We start from the raw sequence: 25,689 nt of genomic DNA on the forward strand, positions 1-25,689 counted from the left end.
TTCTATAATTCAAAGCCCTACACTAATATTCCAAGAGAGCTGCCTCTGTTTTATAGCTGAAATCTATCATCTTTCTCTTCTGTATTTATTTGTAGAATATTTACTGAACAAAATCATGCTTCACAGATATTTTTTTTCCTTAAGATTAGCAAAGAATTGCCTTTAGACCTACTTTTAAAAAACACATGTACCACCATTCTGATCTCCCTAGCAGCATTTTGCTGCATCTTTCTCAAAAGTGAGGATTTTTTGTGTCAAATTTATCCAATCCATTTTTTTACAAGACTTCAGATAAAGTGTTTGTAGTGTTCTGAATGTTGTTGTCATCAGTACTTTCTTGTCTCCACTTAAACATCTTGCTTGATACAACCTGGGTTCACATTTACTGTTTGCATGGCCTCTTTCTTGTGTGACAGTTCCTTAATTATGCTGTCAGGAGATATTTGTTCTGTTTGCTTGTATGTTATTTAATTTCCTTTTATGTTATTTCAGTTCGGTTAATTACTGAGCCTTTCTAGCACTTTGCTGAAATAAAATGAGACCTTAAATACCGCACAGTGTTCACAACAAAAAAACCCTCCTCAGCCAGACACAAAAGTCTCCATGCAGATTCCTTAATAAAGCAATATTATTCTTAGCCAGGTTTAAGGAGAATGGGGTGAACTGTAATTAAATTGCTGTAATATTCTGAGGAATTAGAGTAGGGTCTAATGTATTGCTTGCACTGTCTGCTAAGGCTACTTAGACATCTTAATTAAGCTGTGATTCAAAAGACTACAAGAGCGTGATTCAAAAGGCTGTTCTCTGTGAAAGGGAACAAATAAGCACTTGTGTAAGCACAAAGTTAGGCGTGCTGGTGCCTCCAGTAGCCTAAGCTCAAGTCCCCTCCCTGGTGCCCACCACTGAACAGCATGGGCTTCAGGAGACTCCAAGTTCATCCTTGTTGAAAATCAAGGAAGTTTTCCACAGCAAGTGCACAGCAGCTTATGAGGCAAGTGTTGAAAGTGATCAGGTAGAAAAAATCATTATAATGACCAATAATTTCTTCCATCAGTAATCTGTTGACTGTATGCTTTAGAAGATCTGTTCACTTTAATCTTTTTGATATTTTTTTTGCCAAACCATCTGCTGCCTTTGGTTTACTTCTTAGCAATAAATTTGACTTTTTTTTCTCCCTGCTCTCAGTAAGGTCAGTCTCTTTGTTTGTCTGACACAGGTTATAAGTTCTCCTATAGCCCTTTTCATCATGATGCCAGGATTATTGACAAACTGTCAAAACATGTGTTATCACTAGTACTTTTCTGAGCTTCAACATCGACTGTATGCTCCAACAATAAAGAAGCGGCATCATAATAATTTCAGTTCCCAAACCAACTGGTTGCAGGGTTCCAACCAGTTACACATTGCCAGACTTCGAGCAGAATAGCAGAAATGCAACAAAACAGCAATAAAAGTAATAATGTTTGTGAACAATTATGTTTCAAAGAGGAATTTTAGAAGAATGTAGTTCATAAAAGTGTCTGAAATATGGCACTGAGATGTTTCAATTACAAACCTTTTAAAATAAATGAGCTTAATAATTCTTAACCCTTTTCTGCTCTGCAGAAAAGACAATATTCATTTCAGTTTTGTAAACTGATACTTGGTTTTCAGTTTTGTAACTTAGATACTTGGTACTGAAAAACTAGTTGTCACAAATCAACACAGTGCCTTTATATTGTGTCTACTAATATTTGTTAACACTCACCAATAATAAAAAGATGGAGCCTAGATGGATGACTAACGTAAATATCATGGAAAGTGGAGTCCTTGAATCCTGGATGCATCCAAAGATTGACTGACCATTTCCAGCCTTAGTTCCAGTTCACAGGCAGTTGATAAAGTTTGAATCATCCACTCCTTGCCCACCTCTCTCCCAGCGTGCAGAGAGAAAGAAGGATATCATGCTCTCTTCTATCAAAAACCCCATACTATGCCTTTTTGGTAAATATAAATACAGGAGAAGGCCATCCATTCCTGTACTGGAAATATCCAACAGCAATTGTCAGGATCTTGATGCTGTGAAATGCTTAGGCTTAGTTATGCAGGTATCCAAGGCCCAGGTTCAGACAATGCCAGCTACACCATAAATAAATTTCTATACGTGCTTGCTACTGATATTCAGGCTCATTTGAAGCTGTAACCTTTATTAATTGCTCAGCTCATCTTTAATCTCTGTGTTTTAAAACAAAAATCACATTTTCTGTAATGTTATTTTGGAACAAACTTATACTGCCCAAAGTGATTTATGTTCTTTGCTAAATCAGATCCCACATACTATTTTACAGCCAGTGCAGTGCATTTCCAGGCTGCATATCCTCTCAAAATACCAAAGTATTTTTCAGACAGTGAAGTTGAACTAGGAAAGTCACTCGTCTTACAGCTATGCCTGACCTCTTGTGCCTATGTTAAGAATACAACTAGATGCACTGAATTTTGACTGACTCCAATCATTTTTCCTTATGAGACACTAAATTTCCTCTCTGTTTCAGAAGCATTTCTGAAGCATTTCTTCAGGTACTAAATTAGGATAAACTCTTTTTGCTGGTTCATAAAATTCCCAGGAGAATTAATAGATCACCTTTGCCAATTCTATTATTCCCCAGCATCCAACACAAAAACAGCATAAACATGATAGTCCGTGATGTGACTTCCTTACCAGAAACATGGCTCTGTCTTTATGCCTAAGCCAAAGCAAATTTAGACTCCTGTGAGATACAAAGTGCATCAGACTTGTATTAAAAAATACAGAGCAGTGGGGAAAGGAATACAAAAAATGTTCTTTCACGAGGTAGAGGTGAACACTGGATAAGGACCAAAGGCAGCAGAGCTCAGACTGAAGAGGAATGTTCCAAAGTGAAATATCTTAAACTTTGCTTTTAGCTTTTCAAAATTTGATACTTTTACCTTTCAAATATCCAGGGCCAACAGCCCAATAAAAACTGCACTTCAAATTCATGTAGATCAGCGTCTGCATATATTCTTGTCATTAAAAAAGCTTTAACAAACCTACGGAAAAGACCCATATGTCTTCATAGCTCTTTATTCCTCAGCTGGGTGAGGCTCGGTTTACAAATGTATGTTTGAACCTCAGAGGCACAAGGAAATTTCGTGAGAGTAAACACTTGTAAGTGGTTTTCATTCATCAAAAGCAAAGACAGCAGTAGAAGGGTTAACTTCTGAAAAAATATGGTTTTCTTAAATTTATTTGTATTCAGTGTTATAGCAGTAATAGAAAAAAAAAAGAAAAGATGGGGAGACTCAAAGAATTCTTCAGATTTGGTAATGTGTGTGTCTACTGTGCAGTACAAATAAGCACCAATAAACGTTGCTGAATTTGTACATAAGAAAGTAGCAAGGTGCTAAATAAAATGAATTACATAAGCCATGCCTGGAAGATAAAATGCCATGTATATCCCAGCACACCTCTTTCCAGACCTCTTCTCACTTCTTTCCTAATCAGCCTGAACTGTGACCTGGTGAGCTGAGTACTCTGGGGTGAGGCTAGTTCTTTAATCTGTATGCTGAAGCTATCATTAGCAGTTTCATAGAGATTTAGGTCTGATTCCCTGTTGCAGAGAATGCTGCACCTCCATCACTAGGGACTGGTTGGATGATGGTACAATCATCAGAAGTGACCTGAAGATCAATTCTGTTTTTCCCTCCCTCCCATAAATTTCTTCAAAGATGAGATTCTGACAGTAGATGGAATTTTTTTATGTAAAATTTTGGCAGATTTATTCTGCTCTCTCATTAGATCTGAGTGTTGCATGTAAAGTATGAACCTGAGTTGCCAACTGAGCTTTGTTAGTTTATGCAGTAACTGCTGTAACCCAGAGGCAATAACAAGTCTAAGAGATAAGAACAACTTATTCAGCATTCCTGAAAGGCTTGAGAGGAGGTACAGGATGCTGACCCTAAATGCTTTAAGAATACTCCTCCTAGCAGCAATGCACTAAAGTAAACACTGAGGGGATAATTCTATGAAGTGGTTTTGTTCTGCACTGCTCAAGTGAGGGCAAATTTTTTAGCTATTGCGGGGATGCAATCTCCAGCTGTGTGCAAGCCGCAATAACAAACTTTCCTTAGGGTGCAGATTCTTTCTTCATTCTTTCGCTTTACCCAGCTTAAATTTTATTCTTGCTTATGACAGCCTCATCAGGAAGTTGGCTTCAGAAATGCTTGCCTGGCTGCAACAGTGATGGAAGAAAGCAAATAAGGTGAATTAGATAAAGAATCCAATGTCCTTGAGAGCAGTGGAGTTTTGGGGTGAGGTGAGGAAGAGGGAGAGATGTTCCTGGTACCAGTTTTTCTATGGGCTTCTAACTCCTTTACTCCTTCAACTGTATTAAACCTGAATTTGTGGATCCAGACATTTCTCCCTTCTTCGTGTAAATAATTGTTATTTGTTTGTATACTACTTCGAATATTGGTATTTTCATAAATGGATACAAAACATGTGTTTTCTCTTTAGGTGCCTGGCTGGTAGCTTTAAGATAGTGTGAAAATGTTCGTACAATTTTCCTGCTCTTTGGAGCTCACTTTTTAGAAATAAAATGTAATACAAAGATTATTTACAAAGGTCTCACTGTATCCTTTAACAACGGCAAGAAATTTTCATAGAGTATTAAACTTGACAGTATCTGAACTATGAACTGAAGAAGAGTTACACAAAAGCATACATAAACGTATTGGATTTATGTAGGTTGCTCCAAAAGTAATGCTTCCAATTTACTTCCACAGAAACTACTACCGATGCAAAGAGCACAATAGCATTACTGGATAGAGAAAGTTCTCAGTTACAAAACACTATTTTTCAACAGTCACCACCTTTGGCTATGATCTTTTGCCAGTGATGAGCAAGAGTCTGCATGCTACACTTGTAAAAAACCTGCATGGCTGTCTGGGACGTATCTTATCTTTCACGTTCTGTTACTACTGCTGGAACACACAACCCACTGCCTTACTGTGCTCACATTCACTGGTTGGTCTCCATAAATATTCAGCAGAGGTCAATGAATGTCAATTAGTGCCAGTTTTTCCAAATGGAGGAATTCACTGACACATCTTTGCTCCATATGCACTCCCATGTCAGATACCATTCTGTCAGACAGCCCTTCTGCTGCCATCTGTCACACAGAAACAAAATGCAGTGGAATGTTGATGGGAAGGTTCAAACTCTGCTGCCATACCACCACTATCTTCCTCTGACATCATGGGCCAACATAATAAAATAGGTGCCATTACTTTCAGAGCAGCCCTCGAAGTTCCTGATTTTAATCACTAAGCAATGACACTTGATAAGCGAGTATAGAACAGAGAGCTGGCTGTACTTTCTAAATGATACAGGTGGTTACAAGTTTTCGCTCATCATGATGACTAAAAGCTTTAGTGGTAATCTTTATCTACCTGCTACCCAGCCAGAGAAAAGTCAGTACAACTCCGCGAGATATGACCAACAGCAACCCTGATTGAATATGTGCATATCATAGAATCACAGAACACGACTGGCAGCAACCTGTAACTTTGTACTTACACTCCACGAACTAACGCTGCTGCAATGATAGTTTTAAATGATGTTTATTGGAGATATCAAGAGGAACAGAGTTGGAAAGATCAAAGGATCATGGTACTTAATACAGAAGCACTGATCTAGCTTTTCTACCTTACTCCATTCTGTAGTTTTCAATTAAATTGACCAGTGGCCTATATTAGATATGAAATGCAGAGAACTTTATCTTCTTCCTTCAGCTGCAATGAAAAAAAAAAATTAATAGCATGAGCAAATGTCAGCGAAGAGCTAAGCAAAGAATTTACAGCAAATATGTTATTAAGGCTTAGTTTCTCTTGTTGGTCTTGGAACTACGCAAGTGTAAGCTGTGAGTCAGCATCCACTGTATTCCCCGCTGTGTTTCACCCACAGACCATACTTAACTCCTCCAAGCTGTGGCTGTGAAGGCTGGGTTTTTAGCTCTGCCTGGAATCACCCAAGGTGCAAGTTCCGGAGATGTTCCTGTTTCAGCCTTTAGTGTGTTGTGCTCCACACAGAAGTATCCTGAAAATTTACATTAACTAATTACTCTGCCTAGGAAGGTCCTAAAGTGAACGCAAACTAAGTAGTGGTTTTACTGGAGGATTTTTATAGATGTTGCGGTTATTAATTGTTCAGCTTTGGGTTATTATCCCTCTCCTGTCCAGGCTGGATGTGGCTCTGAGCAGCCTGGACTAGTGGTTGATGACCCTGCACATAACAGGGGGTTGAAACTAGATGATCACTGTGGTCCTTTTCAACTCAGGCTATTCCATGATTCTATGACTCTGCGATTCCTGTGTATTGCTTTCCTTTCTTTTTTTTTTTTCTAAGATTTTCATGTGCAATGCAGGTGGCATTCAATAAAATAAAAACAAAACGAACCACAATGACAAACAACAACAAAGCCAACAACCTCTGTTGTATATTTTGTGGAGTTTCCTCCCTGTTCCTGGGCATGTGTGCTTGTCATCCCTCCCCCATTTCTATCTCTGCTTCAAAATATATGACTTTGCTCTACAATGTTGTCAGGAGCCCAGAAATCTTGGTAAATGCTTCTGTATCTGGTTAGCTACACAGAGCTACAGCTAGTTGCTTGTTGTTTGGTTGTGAGATTAGAAAATGGTAAACATTTCCCAGAAATTTAGGACAAGTGGATGCTTGCCTTGAGAAGTTTTCATTTCAACAACAAATGTGTAGACAGAGGTAGAGGAAGGGTGAAAAAGTAGCAGAGATCTTGGACACTTCTCTGAGACTCGGGAGAGAATATATCAGAGATCACAGAAAAACAGAATCACGGAAATACAGAGTGGTTGAGGTTGGAAGAGACCTCTGGAGGTGACCTGGTCTAAGCCCCTGCTCAAGCAGGGGCACCTAAAGATCAGTTTGGTTATAAAGAGGATAGGGAACTTTCTGGATAATCTCAAGAATTCATTTCTGAGAAGAAGGCATGGACACTTTTATCCATGAAGGTGACAAAAATATGAGAGGAAAAAGGATGTGAAGTTCAAGATGAGTCAGCCCCAGTGCTATTCGAGGTGTGTTCTAAGACTGAGAGACTGTGTGGATCTGATGAAAGGAAACCATAGCTTTGAGTCAGCTCGTCCCAGGCAAGACAACGGCTTTAATGTGGGGACCCCAGCTTTCCTCAGCCACCAGTGAAGCCATCCTTTCCCCAGTGGATGGAAGTGTTTTGAAAGGGACTAGCTGATCCCTGACAACTGCTTGGAAAACTAAAAGTTGAAGTGGATATGTGAAAAAGCAATTCCTTCCACTTGCCTTCTTGTTCCATAAATGCATTGTCATGACAGTTGAAAGATGTTGCAGACCAATCCAGATGTAAGCAAGCACTTTGGATACTTTTACTAGTGTTTTATCAATTAATAAAATCCAGAGTCCACAGAGGAAAACAAGTGACAATTATTCCATATTCATAACTTCTGATGAATAAAACAAATACAGATAATTTCTTGACTAAATAAAAGACTAAGCCCTCCTACTTTTGTTGCTTAACTGCATGCAGCTGTTCGTAGGTATTGCACGTCATTGTAGTCATAGAACTTGTTTATTCACTTTTGACAGTACAGTGAACTTTATCTACAGACAGATCTTTCTTGTTTAAACCTCTGTGCCTCAGTCTCAACTGGATAAGAAATATATTCTGAATACGATGATTAAAAACAAGTATATCTTCATTAACATCAATGTTTTAGCTGTACAATGTGTAAATGTTAGATGGTTCTGAAATTCAAAATTGCATATATATTTAAAATTGAACTATTTTTTTTGAAAGATGATAAAATGTAATTCGGCCAACTCTGTATCATAAACACTGGATTTTCTTCTGAGATCTCCAGTTTTTCCTCACAAATATATTTGTCAAGTGTTGTAAGAGCTACTGGTGAAAAGTGCACTAATGGATCTGGGAACTTCACCTCAATTCCAGTTTATATGGGAGTTTTCTTGTGGTAAATGAATATGTGCATGCTCACTCATTCATTACAAAAATAATAATAATGCATTTTCAGGAAGGAGATACACATAACTAAACACATTCCTTTCTGAAAAATTAAGTAGCGCCAAAAGTTACGGAAATACAGAATTTATTTTAACTGCAAAGATCTAGTAATGGCTTCATAAGAACTGCAAAGATGGCAAAACTAATGAGACAGGTATTCATGTTTCTGTAGTACATAAGGAGCAAATATGGAGCTGTTAAGTCATGAAATACAGAAAGTACTAATAAGGAGGCTCAAAAAATTGAACCATTTCGCCCTTGTGCTGCAAAAATCTTTTCATCATTTCTAACATCCCCCAAGCCCATTCAATATACAGTAACAATGTCATCAAGACCTGGGGAAAGGTTTAACTTCAAATGCCCATACGATCATCATTTGGGTCTTGGGAGCTACCCATTTAAGGGTTGAACAAAGCTACCAGCTTCTCCACTGCTTGCTACCATTACTTTTTGATGAGTGGTTGATTTTCAGCAACTCTGACAGGCCCTGCAAATCTTCAAGGTTTCACATTGGGAATGCTGGGCTGATTTGAGGAGCTCCACCCAGAACAGCTTTATATCTAGAGAGAAACTGGAATGTAAGTGTAAGTGAAAATGGAAAAATAAGCATGATAAAAATTGCCAATTTTCATTGACCAAGTTCTCTGTCTCCTAGAAGGCTCAAGATTAAATTACAGGTCTTTGCTCCATATTTTTATCTCACAAATTTTGCATCAGCTCCTTTTGAAACAGTGAAGAGCTCCTAACATAAGGATCCATGAAACATTACGACCCTTCACAAGAAGCATGCAGCACCATGCATCCTTTCTGCTGCAGAAGAAATAAACAGTTGGCTAATTGCATCCCTCAGTTCTACAGCTACAAATTAGATGATTTTTTTTCTCCTCTTTTCCAAGCCGCCCCACTTATCATCATACAGTTGGAAAATTCTTCTAAGATGAATATGCAGACAATTCCTCCTTGCCCACAGTCAAACCTAGTGAGACAATCTGGGGCTGGAATGGGATAAGCCTTATAATAGACTTGAGGCATTTCAAGCAGGACATCTTTGACTCATTATCTTTTATTCTTCACTGAAGTACTAAACTTTTCTACATACAAGATATCTCTTAGGTGCCAATCACATTGACATCTAAGTGTTGACTTTTCAGTGTTCATGGCTTATGTAACAGACAGCTTATCATTGGCATACAGTAAAGAATGACTTTATAATGTTGTTGATTCTTTGCACTATGTAGGAACTATTTTCTTCACTGTAAGTAGATAATAGATAGGAGAAGTATAATGCTCAGTGCAGTCAGTCCTGTTTAGATAACTTCCCCACACTACTTTGGTATAAGAGAAAGAAATTCATTTTCAGACAATCAAATGTCATAGACAACTGAGCTCCAACTGTTCTTCCTCTGTGCTATTCTGGATTTCTTTAACATGAGCATTTCACCTGTAAGATGTATGGGGTTAATCTTTTGCTGTATGCCTCATTAGTAAAGCCTTGTGTGAAATATGGTGTGTGCCTCAGGTACTGCGTTTCAAGAAAGATCTGAGTACCTATGAGTAAGTTCACATGAAACGGAAAACAATAAGCAGAGAAAGCACTGAAGGACTGGGGAATCTTTAAAAAAAAATAAGATGGAGAAAGGCAAAGATAATGTGTTACAGATGAACGCAGACATGTTGAATAATTAAAGGTAATTATTGAATTTTCTAGCTTTAAAGAAAAATACATAGAAAGAAAAATTCTTGGGAGGCTAAAAAATCAAAGCAGCACTCCTGGTTTAGGAAGTCCAAAGCTAGAGCAAGGTGAGAAAAGAGAAGTTTTGGGGAACTACTTCTGTGCTTACCTGTCTCTTACCCTTCTCTAAGCATTTCCTATTGAGTCTACAGGAGCAGGTACTAGATGACCTTTCTTTTTGACCTGAATGGTTCTTACTTTCTTATTTTCACTTATTACCATTGTGTGAAATAAGACTTTGTGATAACAAATGCAATTAAACAGCTCACTGCTTCATCTGTCACTGACGCAGTCAATAAATTATTTTACAATAATGAGTGGTTTGTGATCTCACAATCTATTTTCCTTTGCTCCAAGGTCTATGAGAAGTGCTGTACACTTTATTTTCCCTTTTGTGGCTTGCCTGGCATTCTCCTACACGTATCACATCTACTCACCAGATTTTAGAGATCATCAGGGCTGTCTGCTGATGCGCAGGAATGGTCTCATATTCTGAAGAATTTCTTTTTTTTTTCAGTACATTGTAGTTTGACTGTAATTTGCAGTTTAATGTCATGTTGGATACTCACTGCAGTCTTTCTGGCACACTTCAGAAGGAGTTGGAGGTTCTTACTTCGGGATCAAACAGCCTAAGGGAAACTGCTATGAAGATTTGTAAACATTTGTGTTTTATATGATTTTCTCCATACCGTTTCTTAAAAAAGACATGAAATCACATTGTCCAATGGTTTTAGTGTTTTCAGTGTTTCTTTTTTGTAATATTTCTGCAAAGGTTACAATTTCCTATTCTTATTCACTTATCTTCCCTTTAATGCTACAATTCATCCTTGGATAAGCTGTCAGTAATTTTAGTCTCTTTCTTGCAGCATACATCTAAAATAATAGTGACTCTCAGAGCGTGGGCTGAAAGCATTTTGGAGCAGCTTGTAGTGGCTTTTAAGAAATGCCCTCCAGCAATCTACAGACATATTCTACTTGGCTACCTCCTTCTGAAAGAGCTGGTTGAACTTTCCGTGTAAAAACATCACTGCAAGACTTTCAATTTGGATCTACCTTTATTCTGTCACTGTTAGTTTCACCAAGGCAAAAGCTGTAGGCTGTCCCCTTCTAAGGAAAGTGTCTCACCTCTTTCCTCTGTATCATCATTTTTATCTCTAATTTTTCATTCACATCTTAAGTAGTCACTAGTTCGCTAATGTGGAAAAAATATATGACACTGAAGAAAACATGGCTGTTTGATTCTTTGGTCAATCAATGCCTCTGGATTTGCAAATATCTGCAAAATATGGAATATATTTTGAGATTTTGAGATTTGTTATGGTGCTTTTTTATCTTTATTATTTTATTTATTGTGGTTTATTTTCTTTACTAAGGTTTTCTAGTGATTATATCTGTATCCCAGAGTCTGTATCCCAATGTTTCCACAAATTAGCAAAATTACTCAGTACCAGCATACTATTTCTGGCTGTTCAAAGGGTCAGTGATGCAAAAAGGACCCTGTTTACTTCTACCTGTGCCCTAGTGTGTCACTGACTGCTGAGTGGATCCATTCAAGTCCTGTCTTGCTGATCATATGTTCCCCCTTCCAGCAGCCAAGAACTGCTGTTGGCCATTCTCACCTGATTGCTGCACCCATGATGCAAGAATGGAAAGAAGGTATTTTTTCAAAAACATCTCTTGCTAATGCCCCTCAATAACCTTTAACAGATGTGGTGCTTGGAATTTTTTGGTCTTTCTTAGACTGGCAATAGTGCTTATATTTTTTATTTTATTTATCTCCTGTATTTGTATTTCTGCATTTGCTTATGTACCAATTTAATATAATTTTCTCACCATTTTCTATTTCTATATACCATCTGATGACCCGTTTCTATGCTTGCCTCAAATGCTACATTTGAAGCTGAGTTTATATACTTGCTCTGCATATAGCTCTTCGTCGACTTACTATGGGCTGTCAGAGCATTCCCATTTGATCTCCTTCATATTTCATGGCCATGATTAATCTATCACAACATTTATTCACCTTTTAAGATTTGTCCCTAGCATTAGTCAGCCATTTTCACAGTGGCTGACAATATAGTTATTCGACATTTTTTTAATGGAATTTCAAACATCGTCTTTAGGTATCCTTTGTTCAGACTGAAAGAACTTTTGAACCAATCTTTTACAGAGATACTTCTGCTCTATTATCAAGACGCTCAGGGTGTGCTAAAGCATAAGGCAGCTTTGCTTGTCAACAATAATAATATAGATGTCCTTGTTTTTTCCATTTCTATCTTCATTTAAATTTCAGTTTTCATTTTGTGGTGTGAAATTTTCCATTTGAAAAACACTTTCTTTTCATAGCTAGATGCTTTGAGGTATACTTCTAATACAACGCCACTGGTTTTACATGCTAATTATATTGTTATATTGTTAAAAATGTGGAATCCAAGAAAAGTCAACATTAAGGTTTTAATTCTTCTGTCATATGTAGTGCTGTACACAGTATTCATTTTAAGCCAGGATTTGCTGGAGGTAAATATTGTAGATTTCCAGCTTTATCTTACTTATTAACCTAATGCTATACAATATAATGATTTTTTACAAGTAATATATCTTTTACAACTTGATTTAGTTGGATTCAGTTGTAATCGATGAAAACTGGCAGCTTGATTTTTCCACAAAATGACCTCCATCTCTCCAATATGACGGCCATGTTTTCTTGCATATCTATTTAATCTTCTTCCTTTCTATTGCTCTCATGCAAAGATAAACTTTTAGTCAATTTCAAATCATTGGATTTTTTTCCTCCTTCTGTTAACACCTCTATTTCCCTCTTCTGGATAGTTTGAGGTAATAAAACTCATCAGATATTAGAATTAGAGGTCCAGGAAAAGAGACGAAGTGATATCTCTCTAGTTCAGTAAATGGAGATACGGAGAAGGAAGTCAGTACCAGGTGAAGATTACAAGCAGTCCAATAAATTCCAATACTGAAAAATAAATGTTCATTTTAATAACTGATTATTGATAGCAACAAATCTGACAAACAAAACTGACTTCCATCGGGATTCCAAACTGCTCAATTGCATGTTCCACTCTTTAAGATGGCATTACCAGCCTTGCAGTGACAGTCTGTTTGTTTGTTTGTTTGTTTGTTTTTAGTGTTTTTAATAGCACAAACCATTAGCTAGAATGACACGAAACTCTTTTGTATTTTTTTGTTTCTAATATTGAAGACCATACTTTTGGATTATTTTCATACAAGGCTAGCTGTCATTCTTATTTCTTATACACATCAGTCTCTTTTGAGATCTGTAACTGTAGACCACTGATTCCACTGACTCAAGTTAAAGAGCATTTATAACAACAACAACAAAAAGAGAATACAAAAAAGTTGGCTCAACGTCTTCTTTTTTTACTCAAACTAATTTCATGCATACATGGCAACTTTGACAAGTTAATTTTTGTTTATTTTAATTGGAGTTTTATGTTATAGAGGAACTTATGATTAATCTGTCACTCTGGACACATAAATTACACAAATTTAGAATTTATAGCACTCACTTTAGCTATAATTTCATCAAACTTCTCAAAGAATCTCTCTTGCAAAAAAACACAGCGTGTACTTTTACAGTTATTTCTAATATACATCCCTATTAATAGGCAGTGCTGCAAAAATAAATTGAGGCCATGCTGAGCTGTAAGACAACATTTAGATGACAGAGAATTGATTTTCTATAAAGCTGAGGGATTTTATAAAAACATAAATAAAATCTAAGTGAACAATTTACAAATGAAATATGTGAAATTGGATGACTCTAAGTCATATATCAGTTTGATTTTCATAAGCACGTTTCTTGTCGATACTGTAAGTGATCATTGCTCAATCTTCTTGAAAACATCAAATAGGGTAACACACAATTATAACAACAATATGATAAGGGCTGGACATCCTGGAAAACTTGGGCTGAGAAAGTCCATTTCTCCTGTTGGGGTTTACTTTACATATCCATGAAAACAAATGCAGTTTGTTCTGTCCAGTGGTTACTAACACAAGGCTGATTAGGGAGCCTTGTGCTGCTGGACTGTGATGATGATGAGGCTCTTCGTGTGTTTCCAGGCCCAGAAGAATGCGACAGCTACTTTCCATTATATACATTTTCCTGTCATGAAGACAAGCCAAGTTGTAGCACAAGTTGTACCAAGAGTACCCCGAGAGGAGTGCTAAGAAGTGGGAAGTAATCCTATTCTGCCCTCTCTGTCTTTCTTATCAGGAGTAAACAACAATAAGGAAAAGTCTGTACATTTGACTCAGCCACAGTGACCTATACACAGTATACAGTGTACTTTTCTGTAGTAATTAACAAATCTATTCAAAGCTTGGCATGAAATACGAACAGTCTATTCATTTTGTTGTAAGAGAAGAACTACAAGAACTACAATTATCAGAAACAGAGTCCTCAGCCCAAATTTTCAAATCATCTCCATTAAACAGTTCAAAAGCTATTCCACCTTACATTCCAGTCAGATTGAGTCTATTATTTTCAGCAGTATCACCACCTTGAAGAATATAAAGCAAGAGACAGGTCAGTATGGAACAGACACAGATATTAGCTGTAACAAAGTAATTTTCAGAACTCTAGCTGCAGCTAACAAATAATACATAAGTCATAAAGTGCAGTTATGTGATAAATCTATTTATCATGTACCTTAACCACTTCCCTCTCTGCTCATTAATCCTTCTGCCCAGGGAATTATTCTAATTTTAATCTGCTGAGCAGATCCATAGTACTACAAGGCCTAAGTAAGAATGAACCACTGTCTCTTGCAAATGTTTGATTTTCTCCCCCAGATTTACTTCAGTGTAAGGCACAGTGTGAATGTGGATCAGTTCAATTTGGCATTTCATAGCTGTGAGTGTATTCTTTTATTCCTCTATGATTGTACAAGCAGGGATCTGTATCTCTTCAGAACAAGCATTTTTTTTCAGTTTCTATCTTTGAGTCTCAGAAGCAATGTTCAAAATAGTAGTGGATATCAGGTAGCAATTCTACTCTGGTTTCTGAGCAAATAATAATAATAATATGGAATAAAAATAATAATAGTAATAGTTACAACCTACAAAGAGAGCCCTCTGTCTCATAAATCTCACCTAAAAAATAAAGAGAGGGATACTGTTTTCTTATTAAAGACATTTTCCTCCTCCATTTCTCCCATTAAAATATGCATCTCTTATATACAGTTAATGAAAGAACAATGCGTGGTAAGTAAGGCAAAGATTTACAGCAGATCTCAGGCAGAGGAAACTTTCCTTTCACAGCTTTAGCACTAAACCGCTCCTTCCTCATGATCATTTTATGAAGTACATGTATGCTGTCAGGTTAAGAATAACTTCAAGTAGATCAAAATCCTAAATAAATAAATAAATAAATAAATAATATCTCACCTGTGTCTTAGTTGTTGAGGTAGCTTACAGGCTGCATACAGACCCATTAAAAATATTGCCACAGGGCTTGCATTCCTACACATACATAACATGTTTGTCACTGAAATTCATATATATCGCTGTGTTGCCCCCCTAAGAAATGTGGAAATGTTGCAAATCACTTTGTCATGGGAAATCAATTGTATGATAGATCTTTGTGTGACTTATTTATTGCCATTCTGTACTCCATCTGAGCACAGTTACTAAGGGCATCTAGCCACACTTTTTTTCAGACATACTCTTGGCTGTCCAGTTCCAGGAAATGGTTCTGTACCAAGAGCTGGTCAGAGAATGTAATGAGAAGGGAAATTTCTTGCTGCTGACACATTGCTCCTGCTCAAAAAAGTCATCCCTGAGGTGTTGTTTACAGCTGTGTTAGCAGCTGAATTCTATCCCAGAATGGAGAAATGTGTTCTGGAATAGGGACTGGACTCTTCTATGTCAAGTGAGGTAAGAGCATGGTGTAATGCAAAAGCACCAGCACTTCTGTATAAGGTTTACTGATCCTGAAGGAAGGGCATAGAGGCAAAGTTAACTACCATCGGATTAATAGGTAGGTTCTCACGTTACTGGGGGCAGCCAGCTGGTCAGTCTCTGTCAAACACTTGGTGCTGCTGGTGTCCAACCAGTATAGTGTCCACCCTGGGATTACGCCCAGCGGATACTGGTGGCAGCTGGCTGGCAAGATGTCCACATAACCCCTTCAGTATTGTGGCCATATATGTAACAATGGAAGACAGTAAAGCACTGTGTATCAGGATAAGGAGACTTGTTTACAGATACAGAGCAGTTTCTCACGAATGATTTTCTTCTAGCTACGTGCAGAACGCTAGAGGCAGTTCACTTGCATTCCTAATCTAATACGAGCCCTTTCTTATGAGCTAGTCAACTGTTCAGGCCATGATCCATATTTTTCCACATGTGGCTGCCTCCTCTGGCCCAGGTTTGCTTCTGCCCAATGCCTGTGACCTGGGGTCTCTGGCCAGGCTGGAGGACATGGCTTCCACTTTCTCTTATGCAGGCTCAACCTGACCATAGTCCCTTCACCTGCTTCAAGAGTCACCTACTCATGGGCTGGGCCAGCACTGTATATGCATACATTCACACATTCATCCTGCATGCATACCACATTCACAAGTCTCCCTGAGCATGCCAGCATAAAGATGGATTCTCTGACCACACACTTCCAGATCCCAGTCGTGGTACTCCTGAGACACAGTTTCAGCAAGGTGTATCCTGAGTAATTGTTCTGGCCAAATGGAGGAGGAGGTACACTTAGAAAGAGATGGCAAGATTAAGAGGTGTGTAAAGTGAGATAATAAAAAGGTACAGGAAATTTGGAGGTTAATGGGAGGTAGAAGAGAGAGAAGTGTAGGTAGGAGCAGTAGTAGAAATTCCTCTCTGCTCTCCATCCTCTTCAGCCCGTTTCCTGAAGGCAATCCCATAGCCAGCAATTCTCCTGTAACTCCCCATCTGGTATAAACATAAGAATGTTCAGTCTGGCTTGTGACTGTAATCAGAATAATTTTTTCCCTGTTATCTTCAACAGCTTTGCTGCTGATTTACAACTCCAAGCCAGAGCTAACTGCCCCACAGACAGACCCACCGTAGTCCAAATCCCTCAGTGGTCCTTTCTGCAGAGCACAGTCTTGTGAATTTTATCTGTCAGACAATTTGTTCCATCTGCTGCAGGAGAATACAATACATTTGGATTTCAGCAGACAGTTGATGTGTTTTTTACTTCTCAGATCCTTCTCATTCATGTGGAAATTTTTTTGTTTGTCGAGACACAAGGAGAAAACACATCTGAATGCTTTTGTTTTCAACTGATTGTCACTGCAGTGAAGTACAACACAAAGGACAAACAGATGAATTTCCATTGTTAAGCACAATGTTGACGTTCCTTGTAGACCAGTTCCAACAAACCTGGGGAGAGCATATTTGTCCTTCAGTCAAACATAGAATTTAGGTATGAAAAATGAAAATATCACACATCTTCCACTAGTACAGAAGACACTTTTATGACTGTCATCTGGAGGAAAAATATAACTCTGTATCATAAATTCAGATAATAAGTTAAATTGCAAACCAGATGTTCATTAACCTTTGTTATCAATCAGTATGATCTTTCTTGCTTCTATTACCCACGTTTTCTTGCAGGTTCTAATCATTCATTCAAAGTCAAATTTCTTGGTGAGAAATATGCTGAGATATAAATCTATAGATTTCCTTTAATCAAAAGTTCCAGCTGTGGATTGCCAGAAACTTCTTAAAAAGATCCATCTTTATATTGCACACTAGATGCAGGGTAGTGGAAAATCAAATTATTAACCACAGTTTTATTAATTTTAATGTGATAAAGTCAAATTTATTATTCTAATTTGAAATCATTACAGTGATTCCCTCTGAATTCCCTCTGAATCTTCTTCATAAGACTCACTAACAAATGTGCCAAGCTCTTTCATTAGGACAAATTAGAGTAAATGCAAGGATTTGTACTTCAATACATTTTTACAGATGCATAAAATTGCATGGCCAATAATTGTAGCTAGCTCAGTTATTTCAGCGATTATACCGAGTGCAGAAGAAATTAAAGTATTGCAAACTCTGATCTTGACAGATTTCCACAAGCTAGGTAGGATCCAGCTATGCTCAACTGAGAACTCTCAGCAGAAAAACCTTGCTAGTTTTGTTTTTGTGGTCTGTGACCCAGGAGCCCATGAACCATGCTGGGGCAGCAGCTCAGTGCTGGAACAGATTTCCAGAAGGTACTGGCTCTAATTTATGTAAAAATATGGCTCGGTGAAAAGCCAGTAGAGGTCCTACAACAGTTTTCAGAGAGCTGGGATTCCTACAGCCTAAATTTTTATTCTGTTCTCCCAGTTTTTGAGCAGAGCATTGTTCACTCTGCATCATGGTTATGTACTGCTAGTACAAGTTCCTAAACAGCTGCTGCTTTCCACGAGGCAGCTTCTCTTTTATTACAATATGAAGAAACACAAATCCTTACAATCAGCAAACAAATCTGAATAACAAGGAACCAACAGATGAAAACACATAAATTAACCAAGAAAATAAGTTCAAGCTCAGCACTTTGCAAACTCAAGCTCAAGGAAGGGAAGATCCTATTTGTAAACTACTGGCTCTCTGGCAAATCGCAGCTTAGCCAGACATATTTGTGCTGCAGCACCACTCTGCCCTAGGTCATCAAACAACCAGTTAATTCATAATCTGGCTTCCTGCTAACCTGATAGCCAGGCAGCCTGTGCAGTGGCTGATGCCCACACACATCTCAGTGTCTTAGACCATTGGAAGTCCTCCCCTTGACTACAGACGAAGACATAATGCAACCTGGAACAGGCTTAAGTGCTCTTTAGTTTTTCTTCTTGCCTTCAGCTCAAAGTAGGGACATGGTAAGTAGGCACTAGTAATGAACTGGCAAGCCAAATCTCTGGTGTAAACTATCCCTAATGGATATGGAAAGAATGAGTATCGAGAAGAAAAAAGAATCTGGGGAGGGAGGGAGGGAGGCAGAGAGGGAGGAAGGGAGGAAAAAATTAAATGCATTACCTGGCCATGGGCTACATTTCACCTACTACCCCTAACTGGCCAGCAGGACAGCAAACTTAAGAAGATTGTACATGTTCTCAGTGATCTCAGTAATCCTTAGTTGTCCAGGTAGAGAATAAAATTGAAGGCCATGGTCTAAAAAGCTTGTGGAGGTGTGAGAAGAGTAGATAAATGCTAGTAAACATCTCCCTTTTCCCATACTCCAACCTTCTTTTTTCTGGGGCTGTAAGTAGCCCAGGAATAAGGAGAATTTTCTGTTTGTTCTCAGTGCTGTTCATTTTCTGCTCCATCCATCCAAAACTTAACTACTGGGGAGGCACCTCACCTGGGATCTGTTTGACTTCAGAAGGAATGCCTTGTCTATACTGTCACACTCTCACCTACTGTATGCTACATTTTGTATCTTCTGTCACCTTCCTTGCTGAAATACATCCAGATTTTTTTTTTTAAAAGTACATTTACTTCAAAAATCAGAAATGAATATAAATGGACATATATAAAAGCAGTATCTTGAAAAGGAACTATTTTGTGCAAACCTATTTTCACAAGTGCTTCTAAATCTATTTTCATTGCAATAACAGCATCTTCCTTGAAGAGGTTCTTTTACAACAACTCTACAAAGATAAATGAACCTTTCTTCTATCCATAAGTGATTTATTGTCTCCACACTCATGCTACATTTTATAATAGATAGAATTAGGGTTAAAAGAAGGTTATGTATAATTGCCAGTAGTGCTAGGCATCAGTACCAATTTGTCCCACCTCTGTACATCAAACCTAGTATTTTAAAATATGATTAATAGTTATCTCATTATAAACTGTAAACATTTATCTCAAAGGAAACAAACCCATAGTTAAGATCAAAAGATATTCTGCAGTGCTTTCTTACTGGTTTCTTTACTCTTTTTCTTTCCTTATAACAATTTCTAAAAGACTTTCTATATTTAAAGAGTACCTCACCAGAATACAATAGCAGAATACATGTTAACATTTGACCTTATGACAATATACTTCACAATTGCAAGTGATTAGGGATATAATTGAGAATTATTTTTCAGAAAGCAAAGTTACATTTACTGGGAGACCTGGTCTTCAGCAACATATACTTCAATTTTATTATGAGATTGCAAGCCATACTATGCTGATATGTAATCTTTTTCACATGTTATGGTAGAAATCAAAGAGCATAAAATCTCCAAAAGTGCTGAAACTTGTGGAGATCATTCAATCAACATCTTTTTAAGTCTGGCTCCTGCTCTGGATTTAATCTCCTCTACAACTCCCTAGAAGTGTAGTGCAGCATCCAGATGCAAGGTTAATGATGCTAACTTGAGTGGAAGAAGGTAACACACTACATTTAGTAGTATACATTTTCTGTTCAGATCATTTCTATAATGATAAGCACCTTAAGAGTCCTGAACCAGAATATAACTGGAAACTATTAAAAGCATGCTTTCAGAAAACCCCAAACAATGAGTGTGCTCCATCAGCATGTGTTTCAGTTCTCTTTTGATAGCAAATCATCTTTCATGTTAATTCAACAATCTTGCAGTTTTGACTTTTTGAAATTACATATTCCAAAATACCTCCTGTTACAAACTGCATATTTGTTCCCCACGTCTCCAGGAGATTTGTTCATGGAATGAGTGATAAACATGACAAAAAGGAGATATTCAGCACGGATTAAGAAAGATCATTTTCCTTTTAGATGACTTCTAGCAGAGCCTGGAATAACTCTAAGCCTTCTAGATAAGTTAACAAACATTTGAAATTAAGAGCAATGCATATCATGCTGCTGATGCTAAATGACAGAGAAGAAAGCAGCAACCGTAGTCTCTAATTCAGAAAAAAATTAATTCTCTATGCCAGCTGAAATTCTTCAACAATTTTAAGAAAAGAAGATATACAGGAGTAAGGAAATAACGCAAAAAGAAGCATATTAATTTGTCACAATATAAGGCCTGTAAATGTCACTAACAGAAGCGAACAAGTATATAATAGATGGGGTTGATTTGTCCTATTACAAGCAATTGGGTGTTGAATTCCATTTATGAACTCAGGTGTCTGCATTATGTGTGACAAACACTACAGCAACAGTTGCCTTAACATCTGGATTTGCTGATACCTGAGGTGCACAAGGGTAATCCACATCACTTCTTATAGAATCTCCAGAAGGACACTGGTTTTCTGTAAACTTCATATCCTCTTGTCAGTCATATATGGATGTTTTGGAGAGCACAGAACATCACAGAAAATAGCAGATACACAATTGCAGGCACCTGAATTTCACTTTAAATGTATCCATGCATTGTCAAATTTTCCATTACAGTCAATAAGGCTTACAAAACTATTTATACATCTGACCAAGAGATGTCTCTTCTGGCGTGATCAGAATCTCTCCTGTGACTCTACTAGTTGTATTGACTTCTTTGGACATTATATGGCTAGTTCACACGTAGACACTGACGTTGTAGACATCTTTACGTAGAAGTCTTAATGTGGAGGAAATTCTGATCTATATTCAAAGTGTTCACCATGAACCAAGGTCAGTTCAGCTACACCTGTCAGGTGAATTGCCCTCCAGAGTTTTTCAGAGACTAATTCAGATAACATGAATCTATTTACCTTCATGGTTTGGAAATCCAGGTGTCTACAAGGAGATTTTACAAGAGAACTCAGAAAAAAATAGAGGAATTGTTTTTCCCCCAGTTATTAAACTCATGGAATTGCAATATGGAGACAAACTATCTCTAAGGCAGAAATGACCAGTTGTAGTGGATGTAGCTTTGGTAGGCTCTGAAGGTCTTGTTAGCTGAGGGTAGAATCAAATTTATGGTCTATTTATCTCTGCTGTACAGTGTTCATGTTCATTTATGGTGCGGTAATAAACACATTGTACTCCTCTCATAAGACTTACCACAGTTGTTTGCAGACTGCTTTCCCAAGGTTACTCTTGTCTAAGTGATTTTAAACCATTTCTATTTGGGAGTGATTGTTGGACAAAATGATTTACAGCAGTCTTTACCTAGATCATAGCGCATTGCCACAGATCTTTTGCCGAGGCTTCTTGAACTCTTTTATTTACAATGACTAGGGTTGAAGGATTACTTATGTGTACATTTTGGTCATTTGAGATAAGGGCCCTGACAATTTATTTCACACACTACTAACTTTATTGAATTGTCCTCTGTGTCATGGTGAGCAGCATATGCTATGAGAAGGACATGGATTCTTGAAGGAGAAGAGCAGTTATTCTGCTTTACTTGAATTAAAAATTGCATGCTTCCAGATTCCTAAAGAAAACTCACCTTAAAATTTGTCATCCAGTTCAGTTTCTGGACTAGAAGGAGTAGACCCTCACTCAGCCTAAATCAGCTTGTCCTGCAGAAACCTCAGTTTATGTACAGATGTGGTTTTGTTAGCCTTCATACTCTTTGGCACCAGAATTCTGCCCTTCTCTCAGTCCTACTGCTACATGACTCTCCATAAAGTATAGAACAGGGCTTTTGCTGTCTTAAAAACACCAGCAATTTCAAAGCAAGTTAGAGGAACTATTTGTATAAGATCTTTCATGAGAAACAGATTGGGGTTTGGTTGAAAAGCATCAGTTATTGCCCCAGAATCTGAAGCAGAACCTAGGTTGATCTTCAAGGAGCATCCATGCTTTCATTTCCTCACTTTATTTTCACTCAGCATGTACTATTCACATCTTTGCTGCTTTTAATTCAATGATAGGCTGAAGAGGAAGAGTTTCTATATCTTGCTGCGTAGTGCAGGAACAAAAGTGTTCGGAACCACACAGCAGAATAAAGCATAGTTTTATTCAAAGTCAGTACAAAACTGTTTTGTCCAGAAACAAATGGGATCACAGTTCCTTCCCTTTGATGAAAAGGAAAAGGATTTATGACATGCTTTGAAACAATACTATGAACTATGTACAAAACTACTTCTCTTTTTTGAATTGATTTCTGCCCACTGCAGTGGATGTTGTTAAGCCATGTAAGGACTCAGTACATCACCTTCCATCCATTACATACTTTCTGCATCTAAATGAACCCAAGAGGGAAGCACAGCCAAAGCAAAGGAACGCAAAATCTTGCGCATATTGATTCAGTGATATTTGGTACAACTACTAGATACCACTTCACTGATACTTAGAAACACCTAAGCCAACAGATTTTCTCTGGGTAAGTTTAATCAGAGGAAATTTCACCCATTTTTTACTTATTGAACTACTTTTGCCTTTCTATGGTAGAATGAATCTCCACTCATGCTACCCATAGCCAGTTCCTGTTATTTCCTATTTAAAAGCTTGTGTAAATGCAAGAAGAAAATAAGTCATCTATAAAAGGATACAGATTTATATCATATTTTGAATAGGAGCCAAAGCCTATCGTATCAAAATAATAATCTATCACAATAATGCTGGCTGGAAGTAAGTGAGAGGAAAAGGACTGGACCAGGATGCTGACCTATACTAATAAGATGTTAGCTGCTAGCCTGTGAACACAGAAGTACCTATATGTATACAGTATAATCATCTTAATAGTATCTGTCATGCTATACTTTGGAAGGGCAGGGTATAAAGCATCTGTTTTGCTGGTGTGCAAAAAAAAAAAAAAAGAAAGAAGAAGAAGAAAGAAAAATTCAATTCTTTATAGTCAGCAGAATTCTTTACTAAACTTCCCAAGGAGAAAGCAGATGCTGAGTAGCACAAAATTAATCTTGTAACATACTACCCATAAAGTACAGTAACGCAAATCAATATTTCAGCCCTTCACTATTGGCTGCTGAGCACAGAAATAGTCAGCTGCATTATGTAGGACATATGCTCTGCTGCTTGGTTTTTCACCACAGAATTCTTTTTAAGGTCCTGAGTCAGTGCTTATTGGAACCAAAGACAGAAGCATGGCTTTGGATCAAGTCCTCAACTGTAGATTTATACTGACCAGTAATCGAGAAATACTGCGGTTGAGGCAGTGCTGCAGTAGAGTGTTTCCGATTATGTTATCCTCTGCTGCAGCCAAATTGCTCTGTGTTAGAGGAAAGCCAATGGCTTTGGAACTGTGTAATTTTAACACAGTAAAATTTGACCCTGTAAGTGTGAAACTGTACATGGCAATTTTACAGTTCTGCAGGAAATGAACTTGCTGTGTACTTAACGCTTCTGTCCAACAGCAATTAGGTTACATTTACCGCTGAGTGTGTAGCTCCTAATGCAGCAAAACCACTGCATGGAACAGCTTCAGCTGCAGAAATACAGACTTTCTGGCTACATAGTCATCAACTGCTCTGCCACTGACTGCAATGGCAGCACACATTTTGCAGTAGCTCAATTCACTCAGACAAAACTCATGAAACTGGAATTTCTTGTATGAACATTCAATACCCCAGTCTTGCTTCTCATACTGATTTACAGACATCCTACCTTGGTTCCCATGGTTTAAGCAGGTGTTCAAACCAGGAGTTCAGCTCTGAAAATGAGACAGTCTAGATAGCAAAATCTCTTCCCTGAATTCTTCAACTTTGAAAGACAGCGTTTGCAATATGATTTGATTTTGCAGTGGATAAACATAGCTGTAAAATATTTCTATAAGTTAGTAGGATTCACCCAGGTAGGATTCTGTTTGGTCTTGGACACAAAGCCTGATGTGTTCAAAACCATCTTCCATTCTGCTTTCTCCGTGATCTACATTTGGTCAGGTCCTGCTCTACCTTTCAGTCCCAGACATGTTGCAGAGTGAAGCAGTTCTATGAAATCAAAGTAAAATTAATAGAAGCTGAGCATCTTTTCTGCTGATAGTACAGACAGAGAATGAGCCTGGCCACAGCACCTCACTACAATAAAAATGCTATTTGCATCACAGTAGGTCAAACCAAATATTCTTCTTTTGAGTCTTTGTTTCTCGTGAATTATGGTCTCATATAAAGGCCTTTCAAAGGATTTGTTTCCATCTATCTCCACAGATCCTGTGATCTCAGGTATCAGTTTTGCCATCTGCTTTCAATTTGAGTGGATATTGTTGTTGCTCCTCTGTGGGACCTGCAGCACATTGCAGATGAGCCTTCAGGGCTGGTGAGGTAAGAGCACTCACCAGAATCAATCTACTTGACCACTTATTTCTTCCAGTGCCCTACTCTCCATCCTCCATTACATATTTGCTGTGTCATATCTTGCCTATTTCAAGCATTTCCTAATAAACAAGAAAAGCTAAACTTTAAATGGAAAAGTATTTAAAGCTTATGTAATAATTCCCCTTAATCAGCACCTGCTGATTAGTTTTATATTTTATGACACTTTCTCAGTTTGTATTTACTTACCATATCTATAAAAATGGCAATAAATCCTATCAGTGTTCAGTGCTCAGATGAGACTTGCTGTGAATTCCAAAAGAGCTCCTGACTGCATCACACACAGAACAACGAAGGGCACATAAGTAACTCTCTGGGAAATGGAAGACTTCGGCACATATTTTTTATTTCTTGTATCAGTGATATGCAAAGGCAATTATGGTTATTGGTGCTTTATCAAGCACTCTGGCAGAAGGATGTAAAGATGCTGCAAGAGACATGATTCATTTACTTGCTAGTACCTGAATTTCAAGACATTGCATACACTAGGGGAACTTAAAAAATATTTTTTATTTTCCCTGTCCCCCATTGTAGCACTAGGAAATAATGAATTTTATGGTTCAATGGCTCAACCTGAGGAGGAATAGCTTAGGTTGGTACCATTTTTTTCCTAATGTTTCTTATCATTTTGGAGTCATGAACATGTAATTCTTTTTATCCTGAAAAAGCAAACAAACCAACCCATTCCTTATTTTGGGG

Source organism: Meleagris gallopavo, chromosome 1, assembly GCF_000146605.3.
Source record: "Meleagris gallopavo isolate NT-WF06-2002-E0010 breed Aviagen turkey brand Nicholas breeding stock chromosome 1, Turkey_5.1, whole genome shotgun sequence".
NCBI classification, from domain to species: domain Eukaryota; kingdom Metazoa; phylum Chordata; class Aves; order Galliformes; family Phasianidae; genus Meleagris; species Meleagris gallopavo.